We start from the raw sequence: 20,314 nt of genomic DNA, 5'->3' as shown, positions 1-20,314 counted from the left end.
AGGAGGGTGTAGGGGTAGAGGATAAGTAAGAGGAAGGAGGGATATGTAACTGAGAGGGATAGGTAAAGGGAAGGTGTAGGGAGGATGTGAAAGGTGAGGGATAGGTCACTCACTCTATCTATCAGTCAACATCTATCTATCTATCTATCTATCTATCAAGCGCTTAATTCTAGTGAGGACGAAGGGGCAGCTCAGGTCAGGGTGTAGACTAGGTCAGGACGAGTCCCTGAGAGTAGGATGCTGACACAGCCAGGAGGAAGGAGAGGAAGAGAATGGAAGGGGAAGGAGGAAAGGAAGGGGAAGGAGGAAAGGAAGGAAGGAAAGAAGGAAGGACTGGAAGGGACTGGAAGGGGAAAGGGGAAGGAGGAAAGGAAAGGAGGAGGAGGGAGGAAAGATGATGTTACATTCGAGATTAAATGACTCATCACTCAGCCATTTTATCTTGTTTACCCCAGGTGCGTGCTTCTAATTAACCTGGCTCGCGGCATCCACACTGGCCTGCGGACATCCACACACCAGCACGGTAAAATTGTCAGCAGAGGAGGAGGTGAGGAGGAGGTGGGAGGAGGAGGAGGAGGAGGAGGAGGAGGGGAAGAGGAGGAGGAGGAGGAGAAGGAGGAGGAGGAGGAGGAGGAGGAGGTGAGGTGGAGGGGAGGTGGGAGGAGGAGGAGGAGGAGGAGGAGGAGGAGACAAGAGAGGAGGAGGAGACAAGACAGGAGGAGGAGGTAGGATATAGGAAGAGGTTGATAAAGGAGGAGGAGGTAGGGGTGGGGGGAAAAGGGGAGATGAGGTGGGAAGATGAGAGGAGGAGGAGGACTTTTCGACATGGGGAGGGATAAATGGAAATAAACCGGGAAATTAAGTGATAGCAAAACGGAATAGTGGGAATAAAACCGGGAACAGTGAGAATAAAACCCAGGAATTAAGGATAGCAAACGGGAATAGTGGGAATAAACCGAATAGTGGGAATAAACCGGGAAATTAAGTGATAGCAAAACGGAATAATGAATAAACCGGGAATAGTGGGAATAAACCAGGAATTAAGTGATAGCAAAACGGAATAATGGGAATAAACGGGAACAGTGAGAATAAACCAGGAATTAAGTGATAGCAAAACGGGAATAGTGAATAAACCGGGAACAGTGGGAATAAACCAGGAATTAAGTGATAGCAAATGGAATAGTGGGAATAAATGGGAATAGTGGGAATAAACCGGGAATAATTGGGAATAAACCGGGAATAGTGGGAATACAGCACTACAACATCCCCCAACTCTCCAGACTCTCTTCAAGGACCCCCCCCTTTTTTTTACCTACCAACACTAATGTACTTTTTCAGACGTGGGTACAACTGTGGCGAGGTGTATAGAGAGAGAAGTAGTCCCTCACTTGCCCAAGAGGCATAATTATCTTCACGAGTTAATGTGACGCTGTAATGTAAAGTTAATCCTGAGTTACTGTAATCACTCTGACATACCTGTGCCTGTGTATACCTGTAACTGTCTCTGTACCTGTAACTATCCCACCTATAACTAGCTGTACCTGTACCTATAAATTACCCGTCTATACTTGTAATTGTTTTTTGTACCTGTAACTAAGTCTGTATCTGTAATTCTCACCTGTACCTGTATTAATATCATCAGGTAAACGACTGCACCATGAGAGCGCTGCGCCACCATAGCTCAGGGAAGTGACCCGGAATTACTGATGTTTATTTTAATGGTGCACGCGAGGAGGAGAGTAACACACGGACGTTAAATACGGGTCTTGTTAAATACTGGTGTGAGAGAGATATGTTTAATACACTGTATGTATGTATGTATGTATGTCTGTATGTATGTATATAACATTCCCTGAAGAAATTCCAATCAACCAGAACAAACAAACAAACCCTATATCTTCCTCTTCTGCCCTCTTTCCTTCTCCCTTCTTCCCCCCCCACCCCTCATCCGTAAAACCCCGCATAATCCCTTGTCAAATTTTCCCAAACTTTAATGACACCACGGTTTAAATTCGCAGTTCTCAAAAAGTCGAATTTCGAGACCGGAGGAAAACAAACCAGATTATAATTGATCAAGTTTACCAGATTTTGGTGGCGGTGGTGTAGTGGAGGTGTGGTGGTGTTGGTAGGTGAATGTGTGTCAGAGTGGGGGGTGTGTTAGGTGTGGTGGTGGTGGTGTGTGTAGGTGGGGGGTGTGGTAGGTAGTGTATTGGGATGGTAGGTGTGGTAGGTGGGGGTGTGGTAGGTGGGGGTGTGGTGGTGGTTGTGGTGCAGGTGGGGTTGTGGTAGGTGTGGTAGGTGGGGTTGTAGTGGTGGGGTTGTGGTAGGTGGTGAGGGTGGGTGTGGGTGTTGGTGGGTGTGGAGGTGTGTGGTGGTAGAAGGTGTGGTAGGTGGGGTGTGGTAGGGTGGGGTTTGTGGTGGTGGGGTTGTGGTGGGTGGGGGGTAGTGTATGGTGTGTTGGGCGTAAAGTAGTGGTAACAGTGGTAGTAAGGCTGGTGGTCGGGGAGTTATGAGTGAGGCAGACTCGTGGTCGTCTGCTGGTAGTAAACACAACATCCCCCTCGTGGAGAGCGTTTCCACAGTGAATCCGGATTTAGATTTTGCTCATCCATCCAGAAACTCCCGCTCTTGATCCTGACGTTGACGCTCTTCAATATGGTCATACCTCCAGACTTTTCCCAGATTAAGGATTTAAGGATTCACCAGATGAGTTAAATTAATCCGTGTTAGGCTCAGATTTTTAAATAAGAGGACGTGAGTAGTAACATAAGAAAACGATCCCAAGTCATGTTTCTGAATCCGCATTTGTGATCTAAAAACGGCACTCAATGACCCCCCCAAGTCGGATTCTCAAGAACTCTTACGTCAATGTTATTTTTTCCCTCGTGACTGTTGACGTGAGAACGGTTATTACTGACACACCTGAGTTATGTGATACAGATGGTAACCAAAATGCCTGCGGCGGAAGAGCAGAGCAGAGCACGTGTCGTCCTCACCCTTTAAACAAACCATAAATGTCACCATCCATCAAAAAAAATATTCGGGCAGGAAGGAGTAAGAATATCCGTCCTGGGGAAAAAATACTGCAAGATTCCGGAGCAATATTTAAGGTCTATAATGGGTGGGGTGGGGGAGTTGGGAGGTGGGGTGGGAGGAAAGAGGGTAGGAGGGTGGGAAGGTGGGAGGAGGGAGGAAGGCGGGAGATGGAGGAAGGAAGGAAGGAAAGAAAGAAACAGAATGGAAAGGTGGGGAGGAAGGAAGAGGAGGAGGGATGGAGGGCAGTACCACACTCGGTACAGTAGAGGAAACATAAAAGTGAGGGAAACACCTTCGGTCACACCTGTACTCTTAATTATCTCATATGGATTTTACCTACGTTTCCGTTCCTTTTATGCTCCGTGTAAATGTCGTATCGATTCCTTAAAGTTTCAAACGCTCCTTAAAGAGTTACTAAATGCTCCTTAAAGAGTTACTAAACGTTCCTTATGGAGTCAAAATCCGGAGAGCGAAGATAATAGTCCCGGTGTTACGACTACAAACGCCTACTTAAGACTACACCGCTACTACAACGACGATCTAACCTCTACAAGAGAGAGGGTTGAAACGACAAAGACGCATCAAAAAGCGTAAATCTGCTGATCAGCCAAAACACCACCAAAGTTTTCCACCGCACTCTCTCCACTCGCTCACGGGAATACAGATGGTCCAGCCTTATACCGTGAGCCTGTGTTATCCTGCCGGGGGCCCAGACGAAGGATGATGACGCAGCTCCTATAGATGGGTCAATCCTTATCGCTATCCTATTACCCAAGACTGGTTATAACTCCCCCCAGTTAGGTTAGAGGCCCGGTAGACAAGGTCCTTCTCCCCAGCTCCTAGGCACCCAGTGGTCCTAGGATCACGCCCCCCACCACCCAGGACCCCCAGCAGGACACTAAAAGGATGGCTCGACCTAACACTGTTAATCCGCAGTGCTTCTAGCTGAGGAATACCAGTACGTCCCCAGCAGCCCCCAGCACGCCCTCAGCAGCCCCCAGCACGCCCCAGCAGCCCAACACCCCCAGCACGCTCTCAGCAGCCTCCATTTCACGCTACAACTGACTGATAACAATCTTGTTGTCCCCTGGCTGAGGCCGAGCACACACACACACCACACACACACACACACACACACACACACACACACACACACACACACACACACACACACACACACACACACACACACACACACACACACACACACACACACACAGTATATTGATCAAATACCTCTCTGCTCCATATTCATCCATTTTTCTCTGTCATCTCTCTCTCTCTCTATTTATCCTCTTCTTATCTCCACGTCTATCTTACCCTTTAAATATCCCCGTGTTTATTCGTTTCCATTTTTATTTTTGTTTACCTGTGTGTGTGTGTGTGTGTGTGTGTGTGCTCTCTCCGCTCGTGTTATTATTTACTTTTGTCGCGGGCAAACCTAGGCCATTGTTGATGAAGGAGGGGGGTAGCGAGGAGGGGGTAGAGATAAGCGTGTTTTACGCCTCCCGCCCACCGCCCACACACGCCCAAAGTTACCTCGACAGACCATCACCAGTTACGCCCAGCTTCAGGTGATGAGTTAGCTGAGTGAGGCTTATCTTACCTGAACACCACAGTACAGGTAATATATAGGTATATTCTAAATCAAAACACCCCTCAGCCCTCTTCTTCCTCCTACCCTCCAACATTCCCTCCACTTTCCCATCCCTCCAACAGACTCCCTTCCCTTCCCCCTCCTCCACACAAACAACACAGCACAACACCCCATCAACACATCACAACACATCAACACAAAGACACACTTCCCACATACACTCTACAAGGGTGTCAACACTACACATATATCAAGTGGTGATAACAATACCCTCCCAACACGCCATCCTGCCCCCCTCCAACACGTCACCCCTTCCCAACCCACCCTCCAACACACCCTCTCCTCCAACACCACACCTCACACTCCACCCCACCCCCCATCCATCCCTCTCCCCAAAACACCCACTCCCCAACATCACCCCACTCCCAACATCACCCCACCCCCCAAAACACTCCTCCCCAACATCACCCCACTCCCATCACCCCACTCCCAACATCACCCCACCTCCCCAATAACATCACCCACTCTCAAAACACTCTTCCTCATCGCCCCCACTCTCTCAACATCACCCCCACTTCAACATCACCCTTCCCCCTCAACACCTGGAGACAGTCTGCTGTGGGCCTGACCAGGTGACCACGAGACATCAAACCATTATCTTGTCTGTGCGTGTCTTCCGCCTTGACTCTCCTCATCAGTAATTCCTAAGTTAACTTTTGGTCAGGTGTTGTAAGGTGGTGTTGTGGAGAGGTGTTGTGATGTGTTGAGGAGGTGTTGTGGATGGTGTGGTGGTGTTGTGATGTGTTGTGGTGGTGTTGTGAGGAGGAGGAGGAGGTGCTGTGGGAAGAGGTGTTGGCTTTCTCCCTTGATGCAGGGAAGGAGGAAGGAAGGATGAAGGAAGAAAGAAGGAAGACATATCTCTGAGACTGTGGTCGGGAGGTGACGTAACTGCCCCCTGGTGGTGCGTATTATACCACTAGCTGTTAATCCCTATAAAGATGTGTGCCGATAACGTCCTCCTACTTCCCCTGGAGATCCTTACCGATAACGTCTTCCTACCACCCCCCCTGGGGATCCTTACCGATAATGTTCTCCTACCCCTGGAGATCCTTGCCGATAACGTCCTCCTACCCCCCCAGGAGATCCTTGCCGATAACGTCCCCTCCTCCCTGCCTACCCTCTGAAATCTTTACGATAACGTATCCCCACCCTGAGATAGAGGTATTGTGTACTATCATGACCTAAAAAATAATCTTCCCACGCGTTTTAATATCCCATTACAGAACCATCGATCGAAATAAAGTGTTTATATAGATACGTCACTCATTTTACGTCCTTCCCCTCCTCCATTGGATGATCCAGGGAGTATTCGACGTGGGATATAAACAAGATCACGTGTCGAATACCCCCATTGTGATATTTTGGGTGCATTCGACGCTCGAGATATTAATATACGAGTCCCGTGTCGAATATCCCCCCCAGATGATATTTTCGTTGGTGCATCTGACGCCGTGTGATGAAGGTAGTGTGTGTTAGAGGTTGAATATTCTTAGGGTGATCTCTCTCTCTCTCACCCACTCACCCTCTTCCATCCTCCTCTTCCTCTCTATTCTTCTTCCTCCCTCCTCCGCCTCCCCTTCCTCTCTCACACACACACATGCAGCCCTGGGGATTTACAGGCTCCTTTATTTACTTATCTTCGGGGTGAGAGAGAGAGAGAGAGAGAGAGAGAGAGAGAGAGAAAGAGAGAGAGAGAGAGAGAGGATGGTGGGAGAAACGGATGATGAGGGAGAATGAGAGGAGGAAGGGATGGAGAAAAAGATGGAGGGAAGGAAGGAGAAAGAAAGATGAGGGATGGGGGGAGAAAGGGAGAAGGAAATGAGGGAGGGAGAAAGAGAGGGGGAAGGTAGAGAGAGGGAGAACTTACGTTACCATCTCCAGGGGCGGATGTGACGTCACGTGCCCCCAACTGTCAATCAGGACTACAAAGGCAACCAATAAGTGAACAGCCTCACTCCCTACCCCCTGTTCCCCCACCCCACCCACACCGCCTGCCCACCCCAATCCCAGCTCTCCACCCGCCCCCCCTACCCCACCCCAGTTCCACCTCCTGAGTGACTGACATGACTGGTTCACTGATTTGGTCACCACTGTCTAACTGTCTCTGTCCAACTCTTTCTTCCTTTATTAATTAATCTTTTCTCTCCCTAATTCTCTCTCATAAGAACATAAGAATGGAGGAAACTGAGCCCTATTGGCCCATACTGGGCAGACCCATTTACACCCAACCCTATCGTTCATATACCATCCAACCTAAGGATGAAGCTATCCAGCGTATTCGAGTTAATGATGATGTTTGGTAACTTGTTCCACTCGTCCACTACTCTGTTACCAAACCAGTGTTTACCTATTTCGCGCCTAAATCTAAATTTGTCTTATTTAAAACCATTGTTACGAGTTCGCTCCTGGTTGGATAGTTTGAGTACTTGTAATGTCCCCTCTCTCTCAATAAGAGGAAGAGGAGAAGGAAGACAATAATATACATAATCATCTATGAACCTTACACACGAGAGAGAGAGAGAGAGAGAGAGAGAGAGAGAGAGAGAGAGAGAGAGATATTCACCTTCACCACCACCATCACCACTCACCACCCCTCACCACCATCACCATCCTCATGTCTGTCACTTGGCAACACTCAGGTCAACTTGCTATTGGTCGATCTGACAAACAGAACGATTACTGGGAGATTATTGACGGTCGAGGGGTGCTTGGTGGCGGCACGGGGTGAATAGTACTGGTGGGCGGCACGGAGGATAGTACTGGTGGGCGGCACGGGTGATAGTACTGGTGGGCGGCACGGGTGAATAGTACTGGTGGGCGGGGTGGATAGTACTGGTGGGCGCAGGGGTGGATAGTACTGGTGGGCGGGGGGTGGATAGTACTGGGGCGGGACGGGGTGGCGGCGCTGGTGGGTGGCATGACTGGCTGGCTCACTCTTCCTTATTTAAAGTTTTCTTCATTTTGGTCTTCTTTTTTTTCCTTTACACATTTTCCTCCCCCTCCTCCTTCCCCTCCCTCTACAGTAAACTCCCTTGCTCTTCCTTCCTTGTTCGTCTCCACACCGTCCTCCTCCATTCCCTCTCCCTTAACACCCATTCCTCCTCATACCTCCTTGCCCCTCACCTCACCTCTCCCTCCTCCTCTCTGCCCGGCACTTACCAAGATGAGGCGGCACCGATGAGCGCTGAGCCCCACATTAAAGCCCCGACAGTATCCTCAGGCCCACCAGCCTCTCCTAAGTGGTGTCATTAATGCCTTTAACCTGACGCCGCCCAGCTGTGATTCCCAAGACCTGGTGTTTCCCCCCAGCAGGAGTGGCGGTGATCACGACCACCTCCCCACTAGCAGGTATATATTCAGAATGGGCCACACAACACTTACCTCCCTGGCGTCAGAGACAGAACGACAGGCACAGCTATAGATATCAGAGGCCACCACCAGCAAGTATACCCCCGTCAGGCCCCGTCCTCCGTTGGTAATGTAACTCAGACGCACAAAATGGCCGAGAATAGGTCAGTTACCCCCTCCCCGACCTAACTTATGTCTGTGGGTAACTTGCCTGAATTAGGGAAAAAAGTCGAAATAGCTCTGGATCTTTGAGGAGGTAATTTGTGGTTCGTCTTCATTGTTTACGACGAAGACTACGGGAAATAGTCGAAGCTATTTAACCCTTTGAAGACGATGGTTTATGGGTCTATTTTTGCCGCCCCATTTACCTGGTGAGTGATAGGCTTTCTGGCGTCTCTCATCCTGACCACACACACACAACACACACACACACACACACACACACACACACACACACCATCAGCATCACGTTCTCTCTCTCTCTCTCTCTCTCTCACCTCAGAGCCGTCCATACTACATTATCAGAGGGCGGTAACACCAGGCCCGGGAGCTACTGACTGACTGACGGCACAAACACCAACACAAGAGCGATTAATTACACCCCACAGAGGACGTCCTGACCCAACAAACACCAGCAGAACCTCGTGCCCTTCACCACCATCACCACCTCCCTCCTATCATCATCATCATCATCATCTCATCCTTCATCATCACCTTTCTCCACCATCATCTTTCACCCTCCACCATCATCACCCTTCTTCACCACCACCACCTCTCATCCCCCAACATCGCCCTCCACTTCCTCTCCACCAGGATTATCTCCATCACTACCATCCTCCAGTCCTCTTCTTCCTCCATCACCAACTCCACTCCTTGCATCCCTCCTCCTCCTCCCTCCTCTATCTCTTCATACTCCTTCTTCCTCCTCTCTCCCCCCACACCAGACGCAGACACCAGCAGCATCTCGATGTTTATCTCTTGACACCCGTCTGATTGGTCGCTGCTGGGCAACACCAGGTCGTCTGATTGGCTCATATCTGGTTGTAGGATTGAATCATTTGGTCCTGGATTGGGTCATATATAACTGTCTGATTGGGTAGTATTTTGCTGTTCGGGTCTGATTGGATCCTAAGCATATATACCGGATTGGGTTTGTTTGCTGTTGGATTGGGTTATATCTTGGATTAGTAACATACATCGATCTGTTGGATTAGGTCAGGTACATCTTCCAAGTAAGTCTCCAGGTACATCTCCCAGGTTCGTCTCCCAGGTAAGTCTCCAGGTACATCTCCCAGGTACATCTCCCAAGTAAGTCTCCAGGTACATCTCCCAGGTACATCTCCCAGGTACATCTCCCAGGTCCGTCTCCCAGGCCTGTCTCCCAGGTAAGTCTCCAGGTACATCTCCCAGGTACATCTCCCAAGTAAGTCCCAGGTACATCTTCTATGCAAAAGTCCCAGTTACATCATCCAGGTACATCTCCCAGGTAAGTCTCCAGGTACATCTCCCAGGTAAGTCTCCCAGGTACATCTCCGAGGTACATCTCCCATTTACATCTCACAGGTCCGTCTCCCAGGTACATCTTCCAGGAGCTGGTTCTCAGGTATGGCTCTCCAATTAACCTTCACGACAGGTAGTCCTTGTCCCTGGTAATGCCCTATATACCCAGGGCACGTAGGAGGGGGGGCGCTCACTTCCTACGTTTACACAGCTTACAGACTACTCAATTATTCCTCCTCCTCCTCCTTCTCCTCCTCGTTTTATTCCTCCTCCTCCTCCCTCCTCCTCGTTTTATTCCCTCCCTCCCTCCTCCTCCTCCTTGTTTTGCATTCCTATTCTTCCCTTGTACTCTCCTTATCATCATTTCCTCCTCTTCCTATTCTTTGTCCTCGTTCTCCTATTCATCCCTCTCCTTATTCCCTCTCATCTCATCCTCCCCCTCTGCTGGCGCTATCGTCCACAACCATCTCCTCACCTCTCCTCCCCCCACCCAGATCCTGCCCTGATAGCACATTTAAACGCTAATGATCGCCATTTTTAAAAACTCGTTATCAGATAAAACAGTTCGTTAATGTATTTTTTTTTATCTTGACACACACAAATTGCGGTCGTTTGCGGGTGCGGCTGGACTAAGTTGTGTGAGGGCGGCTGCGGTAATGCTTGCGGCCCAGGCAAGTCGGAGCAACCCACACACAAACAGACAGAAATACAGACAGACAGAAATACAGACAGACAGACAGACAGACAGACAGACAGACAGACAGACAGACAGACAGACAGACAGACAGACAGACAGACAGACAGAGATTGACACAGTATGTAAATAAACAAGACAACATCGCGCACATGAACTGTCTCCATGTTGTTGTTGATGTCTCCAGCACGACTCTCAATGGCCGCCCAGATGTTATCCCAGTGACCTTCATCAAAACCTGTATTAACAAAAACTGATCTGAACATGAGACACGTTCAGACAGATACGTTCACCCAGAGTAATACATTCAGTCAGATGCGTTCAGTTAGCGAGATACGTTTAGTTAGCGAGACACGTTCAGTTAGCGAGATACGTTTAGTTAGCGAGACACGTTTAGTTAGCGAGACACGTTCAGTAAGCGAGATACGTTTAGTTAGCGAGACACGTTTAGTTAGCGAGACACGTTTAGTTAGCGAGACACGTTTAGTTAGCGAGACACGTTTAGTTAGCGAGATATGTTCAAACAGAGACATCCGCTAGAGGGGTGAGGGGTGAGAGGGGTGAGAGGGGGGAGGGGCATCTCACCCACCGTCTCCCCAGACACCTTCCTCCCACCACACAACAAGGTCAGCCTGATTTAAGAGTCTTATATCTATCTCGTCTTTTTTTTTTCTCGCACTCTCTCTCTCTCTCTCATCCCCCGTGACCATGACTGATAGCACAGGGACCAGATTCTGTCCGGTAGAAAACACGACGCTCAAATATTTGACAACAGGAGCCCAGGGTGATGGATGGACCGTGTACACCCTTCCTCTCCCTCCCTACTCTCCCTTCCCACCTACTCTCCCTCCCTCCTGCCGTCTCTATCGTCCCTCACTCTCTCACCTCCCTCCTATCTTACCCTCCCTTCCTCCTGTTCCACCTGACTTCTATCCTACCCTCTCTCTCTCTCCTAGTGTCCCTCCCTCCTGCCCTCCCAAAGTCCCTCACTCTCTCCTTCCCTCCTTCCGTACCTCTTCCTCCTATCCTCTCCCTCCCTTTCTCCAACTCTCCGTCTCTCATACCCTCCCTCTCTCCCTCTCTCCCTCTCTCCCTCCTCTCCTCCACCATAACTCCTACAACTTCATCCTCTCCGAAACTCATTGCAAAAAAATAAACACCAGAGAGGATAATAGCTAAACTTATAGAGGACGAGGACGAGAGCGAGGACAGGGGCGAGGACGAGGACAGGAACGAGGGCGAGGACAGGGGCGAGGACGAGGACAGGGATGAGGACGAGAACGAGGGCGAGGACAGGAACGAGGGCGAGGACAGGGGCGAGGACGAGGACGAGAGCGAGGGCGAGGACAGGGACGAGGACGAGGAAACTAAAGTCTTCCTCATCTCAGGTTGCCTCAAACTTTGGCTGGAGGTCAAATAACACTGATACACAACAATGGTCGGTGAGGCCACACACACACACACACACACACACACACACACACACACACACACACACACACACACACACACACACACACACACACACACGCGATGCTCTCTCGATGGAATGGTGTATGGACCCAACCACCCACCATAGGTAGGAAGGAGATGGAGTAGGTGGCAGAAGAGGGAAGTAGGGAGGGGAGGTATGTGGTGGAGGGAAGGGAGGGGGGTGAGGGGGGGTGGGGGCAGAGGGGCGCAGGGAGGGGAGGTAAGTGTGGTGGAGGGAAGGGGAGGTGGGGGAGGGGTGGGTGGCAGAAGAGGGAAGTAGGGAGGGGAGGTGCGTGGTGGAGGGAAGGGGAGGTGGGGGGTGAGGGGTGGGTGCAGAAGAGGGAAGTAGGGAGGGGAGGTAAGGTAGGGAGGGAAGGGGAGGTGGGGGTGGAGGTGGTGGGGTGGGCAGAAGAGGGAAGTAGGGAGGGGAGGAAGGGGTGGGAGGGAAGGGGAGGTGGGGGGGGGAGGGGGTAAGGGCAGAAGAGGGAAGTAGGAGGGAGGTATGTGGTGGCGGGAAGGGGAGGGGGTGGAGGGGTGGGGTGGCAGAAGAGGAAAGTAGGGAGGGGAGGTAAGTGTGGTAAGTGGGAAGGGAGTGGGGGTGAAGGGGTGGGGGTGGGCAGAAGAGGGAAGTAGTAGGAGGGGAGGGGTGTGGTGGAGGGAAGGGAGGTGAGGGGGTGGTGAGGGGGTGGGAACAATGGCACACAGTACAAAGAGTGGACAAAAGTTTATCAAGAGGAAGTTGCTATCACAGAGTGGCACCGCGCTTGATCATCTTGGCACTGACGATGGCACCCTCCCTCCCTCCCTCTTTCAACACAACTACCGCCGCTACATCTGCTGGTCGAGGAATGAAGGAAGAAGGAATGGATAAAGGAGAGAGGGAAGAAATGAGAGAAGGGGGAGGGCAGGATGGAGGGAAAGAGGAGAGGAAAGAGGGAGAGAGAGGAAAGGAAGGAGGGAGAGAGGAAGGGAAGGAAGGAGAGAGGAAAGGAAGGTGGGGAGAGGAAAGGAAGGAAGGAGAGGGAGAGGAAAGGAAGGAAGGAGGGAGAGATGAAAGGAAGGAAAGGAAGGAAGGAAGGAACCTTAGTAGACCACCGAGAGACCAGTTTGTAAAAGGCCTCTTAATTTTTTAAGCTTAATCTCTCGTCCTCCGGCTCCTTTTCCCACAGCCACAGCATAAACCACTTCAAAGCTTATTGACTCTGGGGGGGAAGGGGGTGCTGGCGCTGTGGGGTGTGCTGGTGCTGTGGGGTGTTGTTGCTGCAGATTTCAGATAGCTGTAGTGATATATAACAGCGGGCCAATAGGAAAATACAGTGTGTGCCACCAGGGGGAGGACCGAGACTTCCATGTTTCCTGTGTGTGGCGGCGACTGTGTGGGGGAGGGGGGGAGGGAGGGGGGAGGGAGGTGTGTGATGTGTGTATGCAGGCAGGGAAGGAAGAGAGCCCCACGCACTACAGTAAGAACTCAGCCACTACTCCAGATATAGCAATAATAAACGGCAGATGCTTCCACAACTATCTCTTTGAACAAGGCCCTGTAACCTCCAGCGACCACCTACCTATAATCATGACCATCTCAGCAACACCAATAACTATACCAGCTCCACCACGGAGGATGGACAAGCAGACCGAATGGGAACTATTCAACGAAAAAGCTACAGCCGAACTTGAGGCCAAGGACATGACAATCCTGCAAACAATAGACAATCAGCCGGTGAACAAAATAGACGAAGAAATCAACACATGGTGTGAAGCCATAGGAACACCCTACCAGGAGGCTACGCCTCTCAAACACAACAGAACTCTCCCACACCCACAACAGACTCCAGAACTCATAGCCCTCACAAACCAGTTCCAACTGCTACAACAGAGAGCCGAGACCCATGGTTGGGACATCGTAAGCTATAATACATACAGAAGAATTCGGAAGGAAATAATAACAAGATCTCTGGAACAAAGCAACCTTAAATGGGCCGAAATAGTTGAACAACTCTCACATATATATACAACGATCCAGGAGAGTTCTGGCGTCGAGTTAAGAGATTGAAAGGTTGCAGCCGTAACGAGTCATCATATATAACTGACCACGCAGGAAGTAAAATATATGACGACCAAGACAAAGACCCATATTCAGGGACATATGGAGGAACATCTTCCGAATCACAAATGAAGAGAACCGGGGATTTGATGGTACCCACGAGGAGCTCGTCCTTGAAGAACTCCGGGGCCAGACACACCGCACTCAGCCTGCACACCCTGGCCAGCAGAGTCTGGCAAAAGATAGAACGATCAGAGCAAGAACTCCTTCAAAGACTCCCACCAGATAACGACAACAACCATACATGGTTCTCAAAAAGTTACCAAATCTCAAAAGATCCATTACCACCCCCGATCTATACGGCCAGGCAATAGATAACATCCCTAGACCAGCATCCGCCAGTAGGGTCGGCGGAATATGAAATAAGGCCCTCAAAACACCCATACAGTATATGGGACAGGGTAGGATGTCTAGTGCCTGTACCGACAGACAATAACTAACCCATGACACAACCCTAACACACCATTAGCTTAGCTAGGCGGTCAGCCCGCCCTCTCTTACCTCCTCCTAAATTTCTTCAATTTCCGAACTATAACTTCCTTCCCCCACCTCTAATCTTTCACCCTTCCTTTTCTATAAAAAAAAGAGAGAGAAAGAGAGAAAGGGGGAGGGAGGGACTGGATGGCTCCAATATACCTATACACACAAGGTACCAATACACGCACACACACGGCTAGACCACTGGACAAGACGTTTCCAGTAACCTACATCTCCTCTGCCCCCCCCCCCGGACACGCCGCCGCCATCACCAACACACACAGAATTTCAGAGGACATTTCTGGACAGTAATTAGGAATAATGTGTTGTGGTAATTACTCCAACAATAATTTCTTAATGAACAACAGTGAGGAGGAGAGAGACAAGGAGGTCTTCTAAATGCAGGACAGTCGACCCTCGCCAATTATGCATTCGTCGCGTGTTGTGTGGCGGGGCTCTTGTGTATGTGCACGTGAACACACACACACACACACACACACACACACACACACACACACACACACACACATAAATATACACACATACATACACTCGCAGTCAAACTGCTCCTCCCACTCACCCCTCTTCTCCCCTCCTCACTAACCCTCCCCCCACCCCACCCCCTCCCTCCTCCCTCCTCCCTTCCCTGCAGCAGCCTGGGCCCAGAGATCACAGTGAGTGAAGAGAGCAGACCACCACACCTCCTGACAGCTGCCACCACGACACACACACACACACACACACACACACACACACACACACACACACACACACACACACACACACACACACACACACACACACACACACATTCCTCTCTATTGTTACAGTAAATTACACCCTTAATGACCGTTCTCCTTGGTCCTTATAACAGACGGCCGGTAGATGACACACTCCAGGTCGTGCTTCAGTAGTTGAGAAGGTCCTACTTCATCTACCATAAGTGATGTGGGGCATCACGCCACCACCACCGCCCAGGGTACAATATATGAAGCTGTTGAAAGGATTCGAACCACACCCCCCCTCCTCCACCATACATACTGACAGCACGTTGGCAAGGTCCTGGTTTTTCTCTTTTCACTGCTTCAGAGACGTATCCTTTGGAGGGTGAGCTGTGTCATACTCGAGGGACCAACGCTGGAGGATGAGGTTATTACTCGTAGTAGTGTGTTGTAGTGACGGTGGTGTTGTGTGTGTGTGTGTGTGTCTGTATGTGGGCGTGCATGTATATGTACGTGTAAGGCAAATTGAGTGCACGTGCGGTGTTTGCGTGTGTGTGCCTTGGCTGGTGTGGTCATCTAGTGCGTAGACATCTAATGTGGTTAATCTAGTGTGGTCGGGTGGTGTTGTTGGTCAGCTAGTGTGGTTGGTCGGCTGGTGTGGTCGGTCGGGTGATGCGGTCGGGTCGGGTGGTCGGCAATACAACCAGTAAAACCTCCTCATTTATCATCTTCTTCTCGACATTTATTAACATTAAAGATTTTTCGTAAATATTTAAATGTATTCAAGTGTCAATGTCGCTGTGATATATGAGCCTGTGTTAGGATACGAACCTCTACCCCGTGGGCCTATTGGCAGTGATTCCCTTAGCTGGCGGAGGAAGGGGGAGGGGGAGGGGGAAGGGGGGAGGAAAAGGAGGGGGGAGGAGGTGGGAGGGAGGAGGAGGAGGGCGGAGGAAGAGGAGTGAAGTGGAGGAAGAGGAGGAAGAGGATGCTAGTAGGGCTTACAATCTTCTTTTTGTGTGTGTGTGGAGAGAGAGAGAGAGAGAGAGAGAGAGAGAGAGAGAGAGAGAGTAACTGGGGAAAAACGACAAATAGATTCTATTTTTTTCACGGTCTTTACACCTGATGTGGATCATTGACCTGTGCCCTGGGGAGCTAATCCCGTAAAGAACACACACACATTTTCTCTCTCTCTTTTTCTTTTTCTTTAAATATCTTGCTACAATAGCCTCTCTCTCTCTCTCTCTCAGTCGACAGGCAACGCCTTAAACCCATCCATTATTTTAGTCCTGACACCAAATGCCCACTAAATCTAGATGCTGAACAATTAACCCACTACCAGCGTCCAGGGACCTCTGTCACCCCACCCTGCCCTGCCCTGCCTCCCTGCCCTGCCCTGCCCAGCCCCACCCCCACCCCTGGGACCCAGCACTAAGACCCATTATCCTCGTCCCGTCTCTCCCCCACACACATTCCCATAACACACCCAACCAACGGCCCCCTCACATGGTCGGTGTTCCCATCTAGCGGCGTGGTAAGACTCGTCCTTAAGTGCCACCGCCTCGTAGTGCCATCTGTCCCCCAGTGCCAAGGTCCGGGCTGGCTCTTGACGGGCACAAACACAGGACGGTCGTAGTAAAAGTGTCCATTACAAGGCTATTAGCACCTCCCACTCGCCGTTTAAGACTTGACACTCCTCTTTCTGCCGCCGCCATGACACTCCCCAGGGATGAATAATTAGCTGTTGGTTTGTGCTTTCCTGCTGTGTGTGAGGGAGGGAGGAGGGAGGGGAGGAGGGAGGAGAGGGGAGGGGAGGGAGAGAGGAGGGAGGAGGTAGCCCTAGATACAACCCTCTCCTACCACCACCACCCCTTCCACCACCACTAACCCTCCACCACCACCAACCCTCTCCACCACCACCACCAACCCTCTCCACCACCACCACCACCACCACCAACCTCTCCACCACCACCAACCCTCTCCACCACCACCACCAACCCTCTCCACCACCACCACCAACCCTCTCCACCACCACCAACCCTCTCCACCACCACCTACACCACAAGTCGCACCACTGAGTCAGCTCAAAGAGAGAATTAAGACAATGACTTCCAGGACCGACACAAGACGTGAAGCAATCTTGAGTAACGTCAGCATTATACAGTGTTGCCATTAACGTCAGCATTATACAGTGTTGCCATTAACGTCAGCATTATACAGTGTTGCCATTACTGCTGATAGAGTGTTTCACGTCTCAGAGGGTGGGAGTGATCACCTTACTCCTCTTTCTGTCCTGGCACCTGTGTCTTACCTCACCTATATGAGCACGAGAGAACAGGAGAAACGCCCCCCTCCCTCCATCCTTTCCCAGCATCCCCTCCTTCTTCCCACCCTCCCTCCCCTCCCTTTCAACCTTCCCTTCCCTCGCTTGCGACTCTCGATTTGCTGGCCGTCAACGCACAATACACAAAATACAGTCAAAAATACATAATAAAACAACTGTAATACACCTGAATGGGAAGGAAGAGTTAGAACACAGTACAGTATATTTACCTGGTCAACAGCCAATTAACGCGGCTGAAACTGAAGGTATCTGGTAATTAAACATTTAAAGGGATCAAATTTGGCAAGGTACTGTGTGTGTGTGTGTGTGTGTGTGTAGATGACATTACTTGTATACATTGAAAGATCAGTCCTGGGGGAGTTGACTGATCCAAACAAACAAACATTATAATCATCATCTTTAAACAAAGACAAACACAGGTACCAAACACAATGATGTTTACATAGAGCCACTGTGATATTTCCTTCAGGATATTAAGTTAAGGCATCATGCACTTTATATACTCTTAACATAGGAACCAAAATACACACACTTAGGATTAACGTTCTAATGCATTACTAATATCTGTATAAAACACTACATGAAATAATACGCACTACTGATAACAAAAATACACGGCCGAAATTATACACTGGAGCGGCAAAAGGAACAGCTACATTTAATACAATACTGATCATACAACAAAATCATACAACGCGATAACGATATAGTGATCATGCATCGATATACACTAAATCCAAAATTACTTCTACGATTTTCTGGTATTATAAAATCATGATGACTACGGTCAATAAGTCTGTACTATCATGCAACTTTTCGTCATGCAGGGTGGAGAATCGTACTCAAAAACACGTACTCAAAAGGCAAGTACTCAAAGGCACTATCGTCCACACACAAGAATGAACCCCTCGAGTAGAATGATCTAGCCCGGGATGGAGTGAAGGGGTGGATGGGGGAAGGTTTGTTTCCACCTGTCAGCTGGTTTTATGACGTCTGTTTCGCGCCAAAAAAAATAAATAAATAAATACCAGCTGTTATTTTTTTACGCGGGAAATAACCATAATAAAAACAACTCCACCCAGGATCAAAGTCATACTCGAGAGGATTAATCTTGAGTGTTTACTGCTGCTTGAGGTTGTTTTCTGAAGACCCTCCAACCTTGAATTACCAGACACACACACTCTCTTGACGAACAACTTTTAGTAGCAAATAATGGAAGGAATTTACTAACCGCTGTCGGGCATAGTCGCTGAAAAAGACAAGATGGTACAAGTGAGTTTCAGGAGAAGAGGAAAAATAACTCCTATTAAACTATACTATTTAAGACCTGAGAGGAGGGGGCGGCCATGATAGGGGGGCAGTCAATAGGAGACAAGTGTCAGCCTCGGATTATTATATTGTAACGACCTTAACGTGCGGAATTTTAATAACTGGGATGATTATAACACAAAGAGGGGGGAGGTGGTGGTTGTATAATTATGATCATATCACTAATGCTGTGATTATAGAGGGAAATAATGAGTTACTTATAGGTCTATCATTAAGGGGGGAGGGACATACATATTATTTAAATTATATATATATAGATATGGGGGTAATTATATAGACTAATCTACTTAATTACCTACATTTAATTACTTACATGCACCAGACTGTAACAGCATCACGTTGTTACAGTCATCAAGTTCATTATCTGCTCACTGTAGTAATTGTAATACATAATGATAAATAATACAGTGGACCACAACACTACAGTAATACGGGAGTTAAAAAGTAAACAATGGAAAATATGAAACAATATTTAAGCTGTACCGAGAGGAGGAGAGAGGGGTCACACTCCTTCCTGTCTCTTGAAGTTTGTGATCAAATATGAGACGTGGGGGAGCGAGCGAAGGGAGGGAGGGAGGGAGGGAGGGGGAGCAGGCGAAGGGAGGGAGGAGGAGGAGGGAGGGAGGAGGGAGGGAGGAAGGAAGGAAGGAAGGAAGGAAGGAAGGAAGGGAGGGAGGGAGGGGAGGGAGGAGGAGGGAGAGGAAGGGAGGAGGGTAGGAGGGATAATTAGCTCTATTAATAAAAAAACATAACAGTTGTTTGTGGTAATTAACTCCTGTTTGTGGTACACACACACACACACACACACACACACACACACACACACACTACTGAAGACTGACAGACATACACAGCAACACCCCGACATCCTTACCTGGTGTGTTCCTCCTGAGGTAATTGTTCACCATTAGACGAGCATTTATAGCCCTGGCTCACACCTCCACTGTACTACATGTTATGAAGACGAATCACTGCCTCTCTTACACCACCTCAACCTAACCTACCTGACCTAACCTACCTGACCTAACCTACCTGACCTAAATATGGCCTTTTGTTAAGGAATTTTTGCCTCATAATATATATCAAACATGACGTGAAGGCAACCAATAATAATAATAATAATAATAATAATAATAATAATAATAATAATAATAATAATAATAATAATAATAATAATAATAATAATAATAATAATAATAATAATAATAATAATAATAATAATAATAATAATAATAATAATAGTAACAACAACAACAACAATAATAATAATAATAATAATAATAATAATAATAATAATAATAATAATAATAATAATAAACACTAACAACAATAACACTAATAATAACACCAAGTCCGCCGTGACACACACACACACACTCGTCAAGACCCGACAGATTATGAGGCAGGTCCAATATCCCGTCGGGCTAACACATCCACACACACCAAGTTGCCGCAACATCCATCACTAGTTGTTGAGGCCGGTGGATAGTGTTACCACCACCCCGTCGCCTCCCACCACACCTCCGGTAATGTGTGGCTTAACTTTACCTTTTATAAGTTTTAATGACTATACACACACACACCTGGACACCTAACATACATACATACATACATACATACACGAACATATATA

Source organism: Homarus americanus, unplaced genomic scaffold (assembly GCF_018991925.1).
Source record: "Homarus americanus isolate GMGI-L3 unplaced genomic scaffold, GMGI_Hamer_2.0 scaffold30888, whole genome shotgun sequence".
Classification (NCBI taxonomy): domain Eukaryota; kingdom Metazoa; phylum Arthropoda; class Malacostraca; order Decapoda; family Nephropidae; genus Homarus; species Homarus americanus.
The sequence above is the reverse complement of the archived record's forward strand: the minus strand, read 5'-3'. Positions refer to the sequence as shown.